At 36.7% G+C, this 16,657-nt stretch overlaps 1 pseudogene; it reads left to right on the forward strand.

Annotated features, from left to right (window-relative positions):
• Positions 1-3,051: 3,051 nt before the first annotated feature.
• Positions 3,052-9,438, forward strand: LOC149205043 (fasciclin-like arabinogalactan protein 7; annotated as a pseudogene).
• The last annotated feature ends 7,219 nt before the right edge of the window (positions 9,439-16,657 follow it).

The following is a 16,657-nucleotide window of genomic DNA, read 5'->3' on the forward strand; positions in this document are numbered from 1 at the left end:
GATGGATCAATTCCTTACCCGCCGTCTAGTTTCCCTTGCCTGTCTCAATACCACTTATCTACTGCACATCCCTTTCCACACATTAGTTTTGTTACCTTCTATATACATTATTTTCTCTTATCTTATTTTAGTTACTTGTTTTACTTTTTGTTAGACCACTTGGCTGTTGGGCTGACCCTTGCTATCAAATCCGTGACTTCCTAGGTGAAATATTGGCGTAAGAAACCTACTCCTAAGCTCCACAAAAACCTGTTGAGTGGCTTCTGCACTGTCCCCTAGCCCAATAATTCTAACTACTAGAATGTTGGCTCTGGTGGCTATAAAACTCAACAAGAATGTTGGCCTATTGTTGCTATCTCAGCTCTCTAACTCTCTGGCAAACAATCTGATCTTTGATGGCCTTTATCTCCCTCTATGTGTTCTTTGGCTGCCTAGAAATACGCACTCTCTGCTTTGCGCTGGTTGGTGGTGCTATGCCACTTCCCCGGAACTCCTGAAATCCTTATAAAACTGCCTTTCTAAGGCGGGCACAGATGGTCCCCCAAAGTAGAGGTTGAATCTCCCACTTGAGAGATTCATGGCTAATAGCCGGTTGACTCAACTAAACAACAGAGTGAACAATCAAGTGATTTTGTTTGCAAGAGGTATGAATGAATGCCAAAATGAGAGTTTCTCCCTCCTTATAAATCCTTGGGCCTCCCTTGCCTCATGTGGGCCCCTCCATCCACCTATTCGACTTTTCCTTCAAGTTATTCAAATGGGTCAATTCGAATTGCCATGTGGGTGGCCCCCACATTCTACTAGCAACCAAATTAAGTTGAATTGCTTGCTAAGTCCCTAAGTCAGTGATGGGTTCTCTTCCTTAGCCAAAATTGTGCAAAATTGTGTAGCATCACCCTGTTACAAATGTGTTTGAGAAGGGACATGACACACAATCAAAATATTTTATAACAATATGAAAATATTCTTAACCATGGATATTCATCCCAACTTTACAATAGATATTATTAACTTGTAAATAGACTTTGTTACAATACCATGGCTTATCAATGCCACATGCCCAAAAACATAACTTATTTCAAAATCAAAATATTTTATAACAATATGACATGTTCTTAATCATGGATATTCACCCCTTTGTCATTGATATTGCGAACTTGTGAATAAGCTTTGTTACAATAGCATGGGCTAATACCATGGCTTATCAATACCACATGCCAAAAAATCATATCTTATTTCACAATAAATATTTTATAACAATATGACAAGATTCTTAACCAAGGATATTCACCCTCCCTTGACCATGGATATTATTAACTTGTAAATAGGCTTTGTCACAATACCATGGTTTATCAATACCACATGCCAAAAAACCATAACTAATTTCACAATAAAAATATTTTATTTTAATTTAATTTTATAACATTTTTTATTTGAAGCTAATAGGATAAGGGTGATAATTAGTTTTGAGATATATATAAACCCTCTATCCTCAGGACTATTAAAAATATTCCCATATAAATTAAATTAAAGCTTTAATAAAATTAAAAATGAGAATACTTTTATATTTAAAGATGTGAAATTTATGTGAAGCAAATATTAGTAAAAACCAACATAGATCTATCTTAACTAAGGATCCAAATGATGATAGCAAACAAAGTGAAGGGAAGAGAGGGGGGAGAAAGAGGGAGAGATATAGTGACAAAGATGGAAGGTGGGGAGAGAGAAAGAGAAAGAGAAAGTGAAAGAGTGATGGGGCAGATAGAGAGAGGGAGGTTGGTAGGGAAGAGAGGAAAAACAAAGACATAGGAAGATAGACGTAGAGGAAAAAAAAATGACAAATTAACCTAAATAATCCCAAAAAACAAATTAAAAAACTCAAATAAAAACAAAAACTATAACTTATATATATATGTATATATACCAACATGATTTCCAAATCCAGAATCCCCATTTATACATCTAAACCTATACAAGGGGCAGTTCACGAACTCTATTATCATAAAAAGGAAAATCTCATATTATTCATAGTTGATGAAGTTATAAAAACACTAAATATTAATCTGTAGGTTACAAAATTATAAAGATAACTAGGCTACACCCTGTAAAGCAAAAAATTTGACTAAATAGTCTTACCAATCAACCATAATTTTAAAATATTCCAAACGTCATTTTAATTCCAGAGTAACATAAAAAAAACCAAATGGATACCTAAAATTCACTGCCCTGGTCGTTGTCCATTGACAACACATTTTTTGAACTTTTTCTTTTTCTCAATGTCGCTCTCCCAGCCTTTTATTTCTTCCGGGACTTTCTATAATGATGTTGGCTTGGAAATGAAAATATTTTCATTTCCAACCAATAACAATGAAAATGCGGAAAAGCAAACAACTGATATAAGCGTGGCGTGATCTAGAAGCATGGGATGGCTTGCTGTCTGGCCACAGTACCAACACCAAAGGAAGAGTAAACACCATCAAACAAATATGTGGGTAATATCAACTAATCTATCACTGTGATCTCACCTGAGATCCCAATTAATGGCGGTCGTCATAAAATATATGATCCCCCACAGACATCTCGAAAATGCAATAAAAGTAAACAAAATAATGCCAATGTTGATGACGTGTCATGTGACACCTTCCATTTTGAATAGCTAAATTTGACCTTACCAAGTGACTGAAAATTATACATTACTTTACCAAGAATTAGTTGCTAGGTACAGCCCAACCATGCACGCCACCCAGCAACAACATCGTAATCCTGCAAAACTTGGTTAGTGTGGTCTGAATATAAATTAGTCTCAACTTTCCATTGTCAAATCGAATCCATCTGTGAGGAATTAGGGTTCTCAGTTGCTCCATTGTTCCAAGTATTGCAGCAGCCTATCAAATTTTTCTGGGTGATAAATACATTTCATCTTTGCAATTTTCCATATTTATGCATGTATCTGTTTCAAATTTTATTTGACACTAGAACTTCAATTGCTTTTAGGTTCTCTGGTGAGGAATTTGCTTCTGATTCATTCCTAGACACATGTGACTAACATTGATGAGATGGGTGCTCCTGTTTTTGGTGATTAAAGTATCGTGTTTTAGTGGGTTTGATCGGTTCGAAATAGCCAATACAGTAGAGTACAATAATGTATGGGAAGGCTTGAAAAATAGAATTAATATGAAATCGCTGACATTTGAGAATATTTTAAAATCCGCAATAGTATGAATAGGCTTTATTGAATCTAACTTAATTTCATTGTGTAATCAGGTGGTGTAGCAGATCTAATCAGAACTGTGCTGCTGTTATCCAGAACCTGGCTTGTTTCATTGTTATGGTAGGAATAGTTGAAAGTAGTAGCCATAGTCATCAGAATGCAAGCATGGTAGTTCTGGCAGCTAAAAGAACACCCAAATTAATCCCAACCTCAACGCCGGCGCCAACACCTGCACCTCCACCAACGCCAGTCTTCACCAATCTGAAAGATCTGCTATCATTAGCTGGGCCATTCAAGACTCTGTTGAGTCTTTTGGAATCTAGCAACCTGCTCACCACTCTACAAACACAGGCAAACAACACAAAGTTTCACCATATGATGCTGCATTATCTTCACTCCCAAAGAAAATGCTGTCCAATCTGACAGTTGATCAGAAGAAAGAAGTGTTGTTGGCCCATTGCATTCCCAAGTTCTACACATTGTTAGGTTTCCAGAACTTCAGCAACCCTGCCAACTGTTAGACCAGAGCATACATAACACACAGTGGATTTATAATCAAAGACTTAGATAGCAATAGCAGAGAATAATTCACAGAGACAGACAAATGGAGAAACAACAAGATTACTTAGTCAGAAACAATGGAAAGATAAAACAATCACTGGAGAACATAAATCACTTTGCATTACATAACGGGCTTGGGCCTTGGCTTGCATTCCTTGGCCAGAGAAATTACAAATTTATAAAGGCAGAAGAAGGATCTAGAATCCTATATGTGATTCAGATGGAGATCTAGAATGATCTAGAAACTCATGGCGGTGTAGAAAGATCTAGAATCTCGGAGATCTAGAAAGATCTGATCTAGAAGGATCTAGAATCCTGCGTGAATTTGGCTTCACACTTAACATTCTCTCACTTGAAGCCAAATAAGAGTCATCAAGTCAAACCGAGTCCTACCATGCCTCTACATAACTCATGTTTATTTCGTGGTAGAATCTTAGTGAGCATATCAGCAGGGTTCCTATCTATATGGATCTTTTCCAAGGATAATTGTTCTTCCTCCAACACATGCCGGATCCAAAGGTACCTTAAGTCAATGTGCTTGGTTTTTGAATGAAACACTGGGTTTTTCGCCAAGTGAATGGCACTCTGACTATCACAATATAACACATACTTGTCCTGCTTTATTCCTATCTCTCCTAGGAATCACTGCATCCACAACATCTCTTTACAAGCTTCTGTTGTAGCTATGTACTATGCTTCTATTGTAGAGAGGGTTACTATTCTTTGTAGCCTTGACACCGAAGATACTGCTGCACCTGCAAATGTATACAAATAACCTGTAGTGGACTTTCTGGTATCCATATATCCAAGCATATCTGCATCTATAAATCCTTCAAGCACAGTCTCATCATGACCAAAACATAATGACTAGTACCCTTGACATACCTCAAAATCCATTTAATTATTGCTTGCCAATGTTGTTTGCCTGGATTGGCAAGGAACCTACTCACTACTCCCACTGAATATGCAATGTTTGGTCATGTGCATATCATGGCATACATCAAACTGCCAACTGCTGAAGCATAAGGAATCTTGCTCATCTCTTCTTTCTCCTTGTCATCACTAGGACATAATTCAGTACTCAGCTTGAAGTGCGCTGCAAGGGGTGTGCCAACTAGCTTGGCATCCTTCATATTAAACCTGTCAAGCACCTTCTTGATATATTTTTCTTGTGACAGCCACAACCTTTTGTTTTTCCTGTCATGCATAATCCACATGCCCAATATCTATTGTGCTGGTCCCAAATCCTTCATTGCAAATTTGCTACCCAAATCTTTCTTCAACCTATTGATCTTATTCTTATCATGCCCAACAATCAACATGTCATCCACATATAACAATAATATGATACACTTTCCTTGATCATACCTCTTGATATAGACACAATGGTCAGCTTCCAACCTCTAAAAACCATGTTCCATCATGAATGAATCAAATTACTTGTACCTTTTTTGAGGTGCATGTTTCAACCCATAGAGACTCTTCTTCAACCTACAAACAAGGCCTTCTTTGCCTTTTTCTATGAAGCCTTCTGGCTGCTCCATATAAATTTTTGCCTCCAATTCACCATGAAGGAATGCAGTTTTTACATCTAATTGTTCACATTCTAGGTCTAAAGCAACAACTAGACTAAGAATGACTCTAATGGATGACATTTTAACAACAGGTGAGAAAATTTCAGTGAAGTCAATACCTTCTTTTTGGGCAAAACCTTTCACCACCAACCTTGCTTTATAACTCTCATTCTTTTCGTCACCTTCATGCTTAATCTTGTACACCCATTTGTTTTGTAGAGATTTTCTACCTTTTGGAAGGTTTACCAACTCCTAAGTTTTGTTTTCCTGCAAAGAGTTCATTTCTTCTTCCATTGCTTTCTTCCATTCTTTATTGTGCTCGACTTTTCAAGCTTCTTGAAAACAATTAGATTCACCTTCATCAGTCAACATAATATAGTTTGAGGGAGGATACCTTTGTGAAGGCTTATGAGGCCTAGAAGATCTGTGAACCAACTATGGTGGTGCATTGTCAGGTTGAATATCCTATAAAGGTTCCTGCAAGATTCCTTCTTGTTGTTGTTCATCATTTTCCACTTGTTGTTCTTCATGCTCTTGAATTTGCTGTTCATTTTCTTGTATTGGTGGTATGTTTTCCTGCTGCTCTTCAAACTTGTCAATAACCTTCTTCACCTCCAACTCACCTACAGTCCTCTTGAACATTTCTGACTCATTAAATATAACATCCCTGCTTCTAGTAATTTTATGTTTGACTGGATCCCATAGACGATAACCAAAATCTTCATCTGCATATCCCAAAAAAATGCATTTCATAGATTTATCATCTAGCTTAGTTCTATTTTCTTTGGGAATATGTACGAATGCTTCACATCCAAAGATTTTCAAGTGAGAATAATTCAAATTCTTACCAGTCCAAACGTCTTTAGGGATACTGCCATCCAAGGCTGTAGTTGGAGATCTATTTATGAGGTAGAAAGCGATCTTGACTGCTTTAACCCAAAAATTCTTCTCCAAACCAGAATTGGACAACATACTTCACACCTTTTCCATAATGGTGCGATTCATCCTTTTTGCGACACCATTCTGTTGAGAAGTACTAGGCACAGTGTTCTCATGCTTTATGCCAAACCTGTTACAATATTCCTTAAATGCAGTTGAACAATATTCTCCACCATTATCTGTTCTTAAACACTTTAGCAATTTGTTAGTCTTTCTTTCAACAACAACATGGAATTTTTGAAATATTCCGAATACTTCACTTTTATTTTTCATAGGATATGCCCAAACATTCCTGGATGCATCATCTATAAATGTTACAAAATATGATGCTCATCCTAATGATTTGATGTTAACAGGGCCAAACACATCTGAGTGTACCAATTCTAACACATTTTTCTTTCTATCATGGCCACCTCTAAGGAATGAAACCCTTCTTTGTCCACCATATATACAATGCTCACAAAGATAAAGATTGTAGGATTTCAAACTTGGCAATAAATTTTTACCAACAAGGATTTTTAAGCCCTTCTCGCTCATGTGACCCAAATGCTTATGCCACAGATCTGCTGAATTTCCTTCTTTTGTGACAACATCCAAATTTGATTTTTCTATCAGTGTCTGCAATGTGTATAATGTTCCTGTCTTGGGTCCTTTGGCCATGACCAATGCACCTTTGCTAATTTTCCAGCCTCCTTTTCCAAAGCTTGTCGAATAGCCTTCATCATCCAGTCATCCCATAGAGATTAAACTCATGCACATTTCTGGTACATACCTGATCTGTTTCAAAAATATATATTTTCCATCTTTCATCTTGATTTGGACATATCCCATTCCAACAATACTGCAAAAATGATTATTCCCCAAATGCACTCTACCATAATCACTAGGATTATATGAAACAAAACTATCTTTGCATGGGGTTACATGGTGAGATGCTCCAGAGTCAAGGATCAAATCAAAGCTACTACTAGATGTATATACACATGCATCCTTTACTGAAACAGTAAATAACACATCACCATCTGTGGCTACAACAGTAGTCTCACCTTCATTTGTGCTGGATGACTTGTGATTTGTACTGGACGGTCTCTGATCCTTTCGTCCTTTCTTCCAGAATCGACATTCTTTCTTCATGTGCCCGGGTTTGCCACAATGAAAGCAGATGATTCTACCTCTCATTGATTTTGATTGGCCTCTCGATCTTGATTGCCCTTGCCGACCTCGATCCATTCTCCTACCACGATCAGCTAGAGCTAGAGCCTCTCCTCCCTAGTTTTCTGCAATTGACTTGCGTTGCAGCTCCTCATTCATTAAACTTCTACTGACATCAAACTTCAGGGTCCCTGTAGTTGTTGAAGTGCTCGTAGCTACAATTAAATTTTCCCAGCTGTCTGGCATAGAACACATTAGTAAAATAGCTCTAATTTCATCATTTAAAATGATTTTAATAGAGGCAAGTTGATTAGTAATAATATTAAATGCATTCAACTACTCGGCAACTAAAGCACCCTCCTTCATTTTGAGATTATAAAGCTTCTTCATGAAGAACACTTTGTTTGATGTCGTGTTCTTCTCATATAGATCATGGAGCTTCTTCCATAATCCTTCAGCCGTCTTTTCTCCGGACACATTGAAATAAAAATTCTTTGCTAAATATTGGCAGATTGTTGCAATCGCCTTTCTATCTAGCTTATTCCACTCTTCATTTGTCATCGATGAGGGTTTCTTTGTTGTTCCCTCAATCAGAAAATACTGATCCTTTAAAATCAGTGTATCCTCCATCTGTGATTTTCATAGGGAAAAATTAGCCCCGCTCAACTTCTCCATATTTGTAACTGTTGTCTCCATTTTCAATCAAATTCATGCCCCAAAACACAAAAACTCCACTTAAAAATAAAACTTTAATTATTACTCTTTAAAATTTAGTAATAATGACCTTCCTCCTTTTAAAATACCCTTTTCAAAATTCTTGCTCCTTTTCAAAATATACTTTTCAAAATTCCAACATATAATTATATATGTTTCATAATAAATATAAAAACATATATAATGTTTTAACCTTTTCACATTTCACACATACATATGTTGGTTTGAGAAAAAACTTGACGTATACGTGCAAGCTTGATGTGAATTTTTTTTTTACGAACACCACGTTTCAACTCCAAACTCCACGGATCTCTGCATTTCAAACTCCAGCAACACGTTTCAACATAGATCCACGACCTTATTTTTCTTGCAGCAACTGTATTTTAGTTCCAACGTTCCTCAACTATCTCCTGGACAGATCCTTCAACAGCTCCAGGGGTAACAACCAACATTTTAATGAACGCTGCCAAAGTAAGGCGATGGCACTAAGCGGCTTGCATAGTGGATATTTGACCCTAGCTTTGATACCAATTATTAGACTAGAGCATACATAACACACAACGGATTTATACTTAGAGACTTAGATGGCAATAGCAAAGAATAATTCACAGAGACAGACAAATGGAGAAACAACAAGATTACTCAGTCAAAAACAGTGGAATAGATAAAACAATCACTGGAGAACAGAAATCACTTTGCATTACATAACAGGCTTGGGCCTTGGCTTGCATTCCTTGGCCAGAGAAATTACAAATTTATAGAGGCAGAAGAAGGATCTAGAATCCTATATGTGATTCAGATGGAGATCTGGAATGATCTAGAAACTAATGGCGGTGTAGAAAGATCTAGAATCCTAGAGATCTAGAAAGATCTGATCTAGAAGGATCTAGAATCTTGCGTGAATTTGGTTTCACACTTAACACCAACACAATGGAAATTGGTAGCAATGGTGGGAAATACAATCTGAATATCACTGCAAAGAATGGGGCTATGACTGTGTCCTCTAGTTATGTGAGCTCACCAATCACTGGCAGTGTGCGTGTTACAGATCGTGTAGCAGTTTACACTATGGGGAAAGTTCTACTGCCTGAAGACATATTTGGTCTTCTAAGTCCTTTTCCAGCCCTTGCTCCTGAAGCAGTTGATAACTTGTCTCTCGAAGGGACTAGTGCTTCTTCTCCTTCATCAGCCCATGCTTCCTCTGCTACAATATTTCTAAGTGCCCAACAATTTATTGATGTTATTATGGCTTTAGCTATGGCTACTGGGGCTCTTCTTCTATTATGAAGCTGCCCTCAAATGAAATTCAAACGAGACTTGAACAAAGGTTGAAGGATTTTTGAATTTGTAGATTTCAGGCCTTGAAAACATTGCCCATTGTAATACTATATGACGTATTCCCACAGGGATTTTAACTTGTTTTGCTTAGGTTTGATGGTGAATGTTTAATAACTCGCAGTCGATTCCATGAACTCAAGCATCTGAGTTTTGTTGGGGGAGGCTGTATTTCCATGATCTCCATTATTTTTGCAGCAGTATGAGAGATAAAGAATAATGAAAAATATCGTTTGGAGTTTTGGTGTTTAGAATCTATTTGCAAGTAGTTTTATGAGCATGCAAATATTTTTTTTTACAATTTTTCTTTGTGCAGTCTAAGGTTTAATAGGGAATTGATGGAAACAAATGAGAGAATCCCTGTTAGATAAAAGAATTAATTTAAAGGGTTGTTTAAAGATGAGATGTTTTAGAGTTTTTGGTTCGAATGTGGTGAAAATGTTTTTGGTCACATCTTAATTTGTGTTATTTAAATTGGGTTTTTGACTATATACATGAATTAGAATTATAATCTTCACAATTCAAACTTGTAATTCCAACAAATCTCTTATCAAATTTTAGACAAACTATACTAAAAAGTAAACCCTAAAAACTTGTAACAAATCTAATGAGGCTTAATTTAATATATGATTGAGCAATAAAAAAAATTAATATATTATCATAGAAGAGTTTATTAATTTTAGAGGATATTACTAGATTATCATTATTGATTATGTGATATTTTTTTAATTGTGTTTTAATTTTAAATAAATGTTATGACTAAAAACATTTTTTTGTTAATTTAAAATATTAAAATTATTAATATTAAAATACAATAAATATTAAAATTAAAATTATTTATCATTTTTTATTAATATACCAAAATTTTATATTTATATTATTGATAAAGAGAATTGAAACTTAAATACAAAGCCGTGATTATTAAATTGAAAAGAACTATAATATAGATATAATAATATTATATATTAATAATTAAATGTATTTATATTATTTTATATAAACTAACTATTGATATTGTGCAACTGATGAAAAAATGTATAAATATAGGTTATTTTAACCATAGATCTAAGAAGTTGTTATCTCACTCACACACACACATATATACAATCTCCAGAGATTTAATGATCTCTCTCAATACTTGTTAAATCTTTATTGTCTAAAATGCAATTGTTAATCCATAAATGGATTCAATCTCTTATATCTTCTTAGCCACTTGATTGTGTAAACTACATAACTTAAAAATTGACCCACTATATAGAATAGTAAAATTACTTTAAATATTTTAATTATAACTAGAACTCTACCAATTGAGCTAATCCTTGAAGCTATATTAACCACATATAATATACATTGAATTCACTAAAAAATTTTTTTGACATAAACATTGAAATATTTTATTTGTAAATCACATTGACCACAATAAATATTTCTTTGTTATAACTATTTTTTCTAAATAAATTAATATTACTTTATTTAATATATTGAAATATTCTATATGTAATTTACATTGAATTTTTATTATTATTATTAATATTTATCAAATTTTACATATCAAATTTATAATAAAAATTACATTACACATATGAAAACAATTATATATTTATATTAATATTATTTTACATTATAATAATTATACTTTCAAATATATTAACATTATAATAATTATACTTTCAAATATATTAATCATTGATATTGTGTATGATAAGAAATAAAATAAATATATAAATTTAGAGTGGAATATTAAGAGAATATATAATTATAATGATATTAATTATACTTAATTTAGAATTGATAATTATTTATCTGAATTTGTTAAATTAATAGTTAAAAATTAATTTATATCAAAAATAAAATAATCTTGATTTTTTATTTAATTTTTTAATTAAAAATATTATTAATTTTAATGATATTCAATAATGAATATCAAAATTTTAAATCAATTTATATTAATTATTTAAATATCAATCAATTTATATTAATTAATTAAATATCATTAATTAATATTTAATTAATTAGTTTAACATGAATGAGACTACTGCCATTCCAAACACCAAAACTCCAATCTAATCTTTTTATGACTTAAGTGCGTGAAAAAATAAATTATTATTGTTTCACTAAAGTTTAAAATTTTGTTCGTGACACTGACTTTTTATAAACTAATTATTAATAGAGACTTTTTATAAACCATAAACAATAAACTCTCACTTATAGCATGGGGGGTAAGGTGAGAAGTCCCCAAAAAAATCACTGCGAATAAAACGCCACTTACTAATCGGAGGTTTTGTGTTACAAGATGGGCAAGAATATCAAAACTACCTTTGTTATTAACTCCAACAGTTTTAGGGGATGTTCTACAATTGCCTACCTTTGTTATTGACTGCAAAAGTTTTAAGAGATGTTCACTATATCAATGCACACATATTTAATATGCGCTTATGCATATTATATATTCTGAAAGCACTGGTGTATTATTCTTTTAAAGCACCATTGTGTGTTATATATGATTGAGCATCGACCTCTATAAGTCTTTGTGCATTGTGAAGACTTGATAATGATAACATTAATGACCATGGTAATGGCATCATAAAAAGATGGGTGTATTATTTTTTCATTTACAAAGTATTGGTTCTTTTATTATCATTATTACTAATATTGTATTTTTACATCTATATTGCATAAAATATGTAACGATTATTGAAACTTGCTAGTGCATAAATTTATACACATCGTTTTTTTTGTTTTTTTGTTTTTTTTTTTTGGTTTTTTTTGTATAAAGACTATTCTACTAAAAGATAAAAGGAAAAAATATTTACAAAGAGGTTTGAACCTCTGAGGGGGCTGTAGCATGCCCTCTACCAAAAAGACTGTTGCAGGTAGCACACTGCCTTCCTTTTACAAAAATGAGAATCATAGAAGTGAGAAATATGGTAAGCTTGAGAGACCCAAAACTAAACTGAGGTATATGAGATCGAAGCTTCAGAGGAAGCTGATCCTTTACAAAAATGTTGTCCTTTACAATCGCCATTACAAAAAGATTGGAAACCAAAATTATGTCCTGGAGACTGTAGAAATTCATGCTGATATGAAAAGAAGCCATGCACAGTGGGAACTTCACACAAATACCAGAGATCAGAAGATAACTTGTTGTCATGACGCTAGAGCCAGGAGTGATTAAACCTGCGGAGGAGAGCCTGTCGCGTTCTCGTTTGCCTGGGTGGGGGAGCTAACCCAGGTTACCATCACATTGTCTTCAACTTCCATCATACTCACACCTGGAGGAAGAACAAGATTCAGAACACTTCCAGAGAGGCGCGCAGGCTCACAAGCAATAATTTTCTCTTGAGGTGAAGCTGGCTGGGGTTGAATGTCTTCCTGATGGCCCTCCTCGTGCAGCACGGCAGAGTCATTGAGGACGACTCCAGCCAATTCACCCTGAAAATCACTTGAATTTTGAGATTGAGACGGTGCCCTGGAGGTTTCATCCGAGCTTGTAAGCTCATCTTCCTCCTCCGAGAAGATAACAGTTATAGTGGCTGAGATGAGAGGCTTATTGAGCCTACTTCTGAACTTGAACCGGGTCGTTTGAAAGGAGCTGTTCAGGGTGGGTCTAGAATGGTCAGAGGGCGGAGAGGATGGAGAGGCAGAGGCTAACGGAGTTATGCGTTGAGGGGCAGAGCCACCACGACCCCGAGAACCTCCACGAGAACCTGTATTACTACCACGCCTGGGGATGCCGCGACGACTGGCCATTACAGAATGAATCGACAGCTTGAATGAGCAGGGAGACTGAAGGTGGGAGTGAAGCGGCCAGACACAGGCTAATTGAACCCAATTCAAGGACCAGACCTCTGTACAGTAGACCCCAATGCAAAGCTCGCAATAGCTGGAATAGACCAAAAGAAAAAACCAGGCAAAGACAGCATAAACCCAATGCACAAACCAGACACTTACAGAAAAGACCGAATCGATACACCATACACAGACGGGCAAGATGAAATCAGTAGACCGGACGCAGGCGGAGAAGACCAACTCAGTACACCAGACACCGGCGGAGAAAATCAGAACCATATACCAGAAGCAGGCAGAATGAGACCGGTTATGAAGCCAGGGGGGCTTCCAAATTCCCTGAGCTGCGCAGGGGCACAGAGAGCATAACCAACAAAGGAGAACCAAAATGCCAATACCTGAAGAACTCAGAGCAAATGAACCGTGATTAAGGCGCGCCATAATAAAATCCCTTACCTGCAGACCTCGAGCCCAATGATCCATAAATGCCTGTAGATCACATACCACGAACTGCCAGAGCCAGCTAAGTAGAATGACAGCTGCCCAAGTCGCATGCAGTGCCATTAACACGGTATTAATGCACCCGCATCCGGGTGTGAATCTTCCTCCGACTGCATATCATTTGTTACGATGGTATGGAAGTTAGAGAGTTGGTTCTCAGAAGCTATGCTAGATAGAGAGCCTTCAAAGAATTCCATTCCAATGTCCACTCCTAAATTAGCAAGAAAGTCTGCCAGCTTGTTCCCTTCCCTCCTGATGTGTTTGAAGGAAATTGCTTGGTGATGAGAAAGCCATTGATTGAGAAGCTCAAGTCGTGGAGCCATTCTCCAGCTGCTGCTGACCTTGTGAATGGGGGATCCCTGCATAAGTTTTGAGGCCATAGTGATGATAATTTGGGAGTCCCCTTCCACAATAAGAGGAAAGAAACCTCGTTCTTGCGCCAGATTAAGCCCTCTCCATAATCCTTCCAGTTCCGCTGCATTGTTGGTGTTCCATCCAATTGAGCCAAAAAAAGTTTGAAGGGGAGTACCCTGGTAATTTCTGATGGCTCCACCAAATCCTGTTTTCCCAGGATTACCCCTCGAAGCTCCGTCAAAGTTAAGTTGAAACACATTGATTGGCGGTGGAGTCCATCTTGCTGGAGGATCCTGATGCTTTGAGGAGTTATAATTGGAAGAGAGCGGATGCATTAATTGAATCTGCCAGTTGTCCCATATAGTTTGTTCCTGCGGGATTGATGGGAAATCCTCTTGGGACCAAGCTTTGATAGACAAAGTTTCTTTAATATTTTGGTGCAATCCAGTCCATATCTGCTCAATCGACAGTGATTGATCTTTAAAGATCCTTCTGTTTCTCTCCTTCCATATATTCCACATTAGTAGTCCCGGTATGAGTTGCCATAGTGTGTTTAAAAGTTTGCTTTGATATGGCTCTTGGCTCCAGGTGTGAAGGGTGCCTTTAATGTCCCCATACACTCTGCCTTCCTTTTGACAGCGGAATGTGACCTTTTCCCACAATTTCCTTCCTAGCTGACAGGTTTGCATAAGATGTAATGTTGATTCCTCTTCCTGTTTGCAGTTGGGACATATGGATGGCCCAGAGAAGTTCCTTTTCCTGAGGTTGTCCCATGTGAGAATCCTGTTGTGAGACAGAAGCCACAAAAAAGTAGAAACCTTCAGCCATATAGAAGAATTCCATATCTTATCCCATAAATTATCTCTGATTACCCTGTCTTTGATGATGATTTTGTAAGCTTCTCTGGTGGTGAAAGTGCCCTTTTCCTCGTATCCCCACCTAAGAATGTCCATACCTGCCGAAGATAGGATTTTTCTTTTCTGAAGTTCTGAGGAAAGAGAAAGTTGAGTTTGCTCCGGGTTGTGAGTTATTATATGGCTAGCTTCTTTCCACTTTCTGTGTTCTTGAGCAGTTTGTGAGTCCCAAAATTGACTCACCTTATCATACTGATTTATATCTTGATCTGGGAGGTCCGGGATAATGTCTCTGAGGTTTGGAAGCTGCTGCCATGAGTCTTCCCAAAACCGTGCTGTGTGGCCATCCTTCACATCCCAAAAGCTATGCTGTTGTATTAGATTTCGATGTTGAATGGCCGAGTTCCAGATGACTGATCCTTTACTAACTTCTGACATTCTAATTCTCTCCTCTATGGGCGTATTTCTTGCATATTTCGCTGTCCATAGGGAGGCCCAAGGAGTGTTGGGATTTGAGAGCCATCTCCACCAGATTTTGGCTCCCATTACCATATTGCTATGTTTTGGGTCTCTTAGCCCAATGCCTCCAGCTTTTTTTGGTAGACATACCTTCTCCCATTTAACAAGAGCCCACTTTCGGTTTGGACCCGAATTTCCCCATAAGAAATTGCGCTGAAGCTGTTTTATTGCTTTGAGAACCCACTTAGGTGCTGCCAATATGGAAAAAAGGTAAAGAGGCATGGACTGTAGAACCGCTTTAATTAGCACTAACCTACTAGCCATATTAAGAGCTCTGTGGGTCCATAGGAACAATCTGGCTTCAAGTTTTTCTAAAAGGTCTTTCCAGGAGGAATGCTTGAGAGCCGAGGCAATTAAAGGCGCACCCAAATATTTAGAAGGAAGGGAAGCAATGGTGAAGCCTAGGATACGGGCAATGGCTCTTTGGGTGGTGGGAGGCGTATTAAAGAAGAATATCTGAGATTTAACTTTGTTAATGAGAGCTCCTGAAGCATCCGAGAAGTTTGCAAGTATTGATTTGAAAGATCGAGCTTCTTGAACAGATGGATGACCGAATAACATATTATCGTCTACGAATTGCTGGTGAGAAAAGGAGGGAGCATGGTGGAATGCTAGACCTTTTAGGCTTTGAGAGAGGATAGCCGATTTGATGCTGCGGCCTAGCCCTTCAGCTAAGATGACAAACAGAAAGGGCGAGAGTGGGTCACCCTGTCTGATACCCCTAGAAGGACGGAATGTGGGTGACGGGATGCCATTAATGAGAATAGAGAAGAACGAGGAGGATAAGAGATTACTAACCCATCTGATCCAGGAAGGGGCGAACCCAAATGTGTTAAGGATTTTTTGCATATAGTTCCAACTTATACTATCAAAAGCCTTAGATAAGTCAATTTTGAGCAGCATACCTAGTTTTTTTGAATGCTTGAGAGAGTGGATTATTTCATGGGTTAAAATAATTCCATCCGTGATCTGCCTTCCTTCTACATATCCAGATTGTTCTGGAGAGATAATGACGGGAAGCAAAGGCTTCAATCTGGAAACTATAACCTTGGAGACAATTTTGTATATAATGTTGCACAAAGCAATCGGTCTGTATTTGTCCAGAGTGTTGGATTCCTCTGCTTTGGGGATTAGTGCAATGAATGTTGCGTTCAGAC

The sequence above is a fragment of the Pinus tabuliformis genome, chromosome 1_2 (assembly GCF_031772625.1).
Source record: "Pinus tabuliformis cultivar Carrire ecotype Pingquan chromosome 1_2, CPIR1, whole genome shotgun sequence".
Classification (NCBI taxonomy): domain Eukaryota; kingdom Viridiplantae; phylum Streptophyta; class Pinopsida; order Pinales; family Pinaceae; genus Pinus; species Pinus tabuliformis.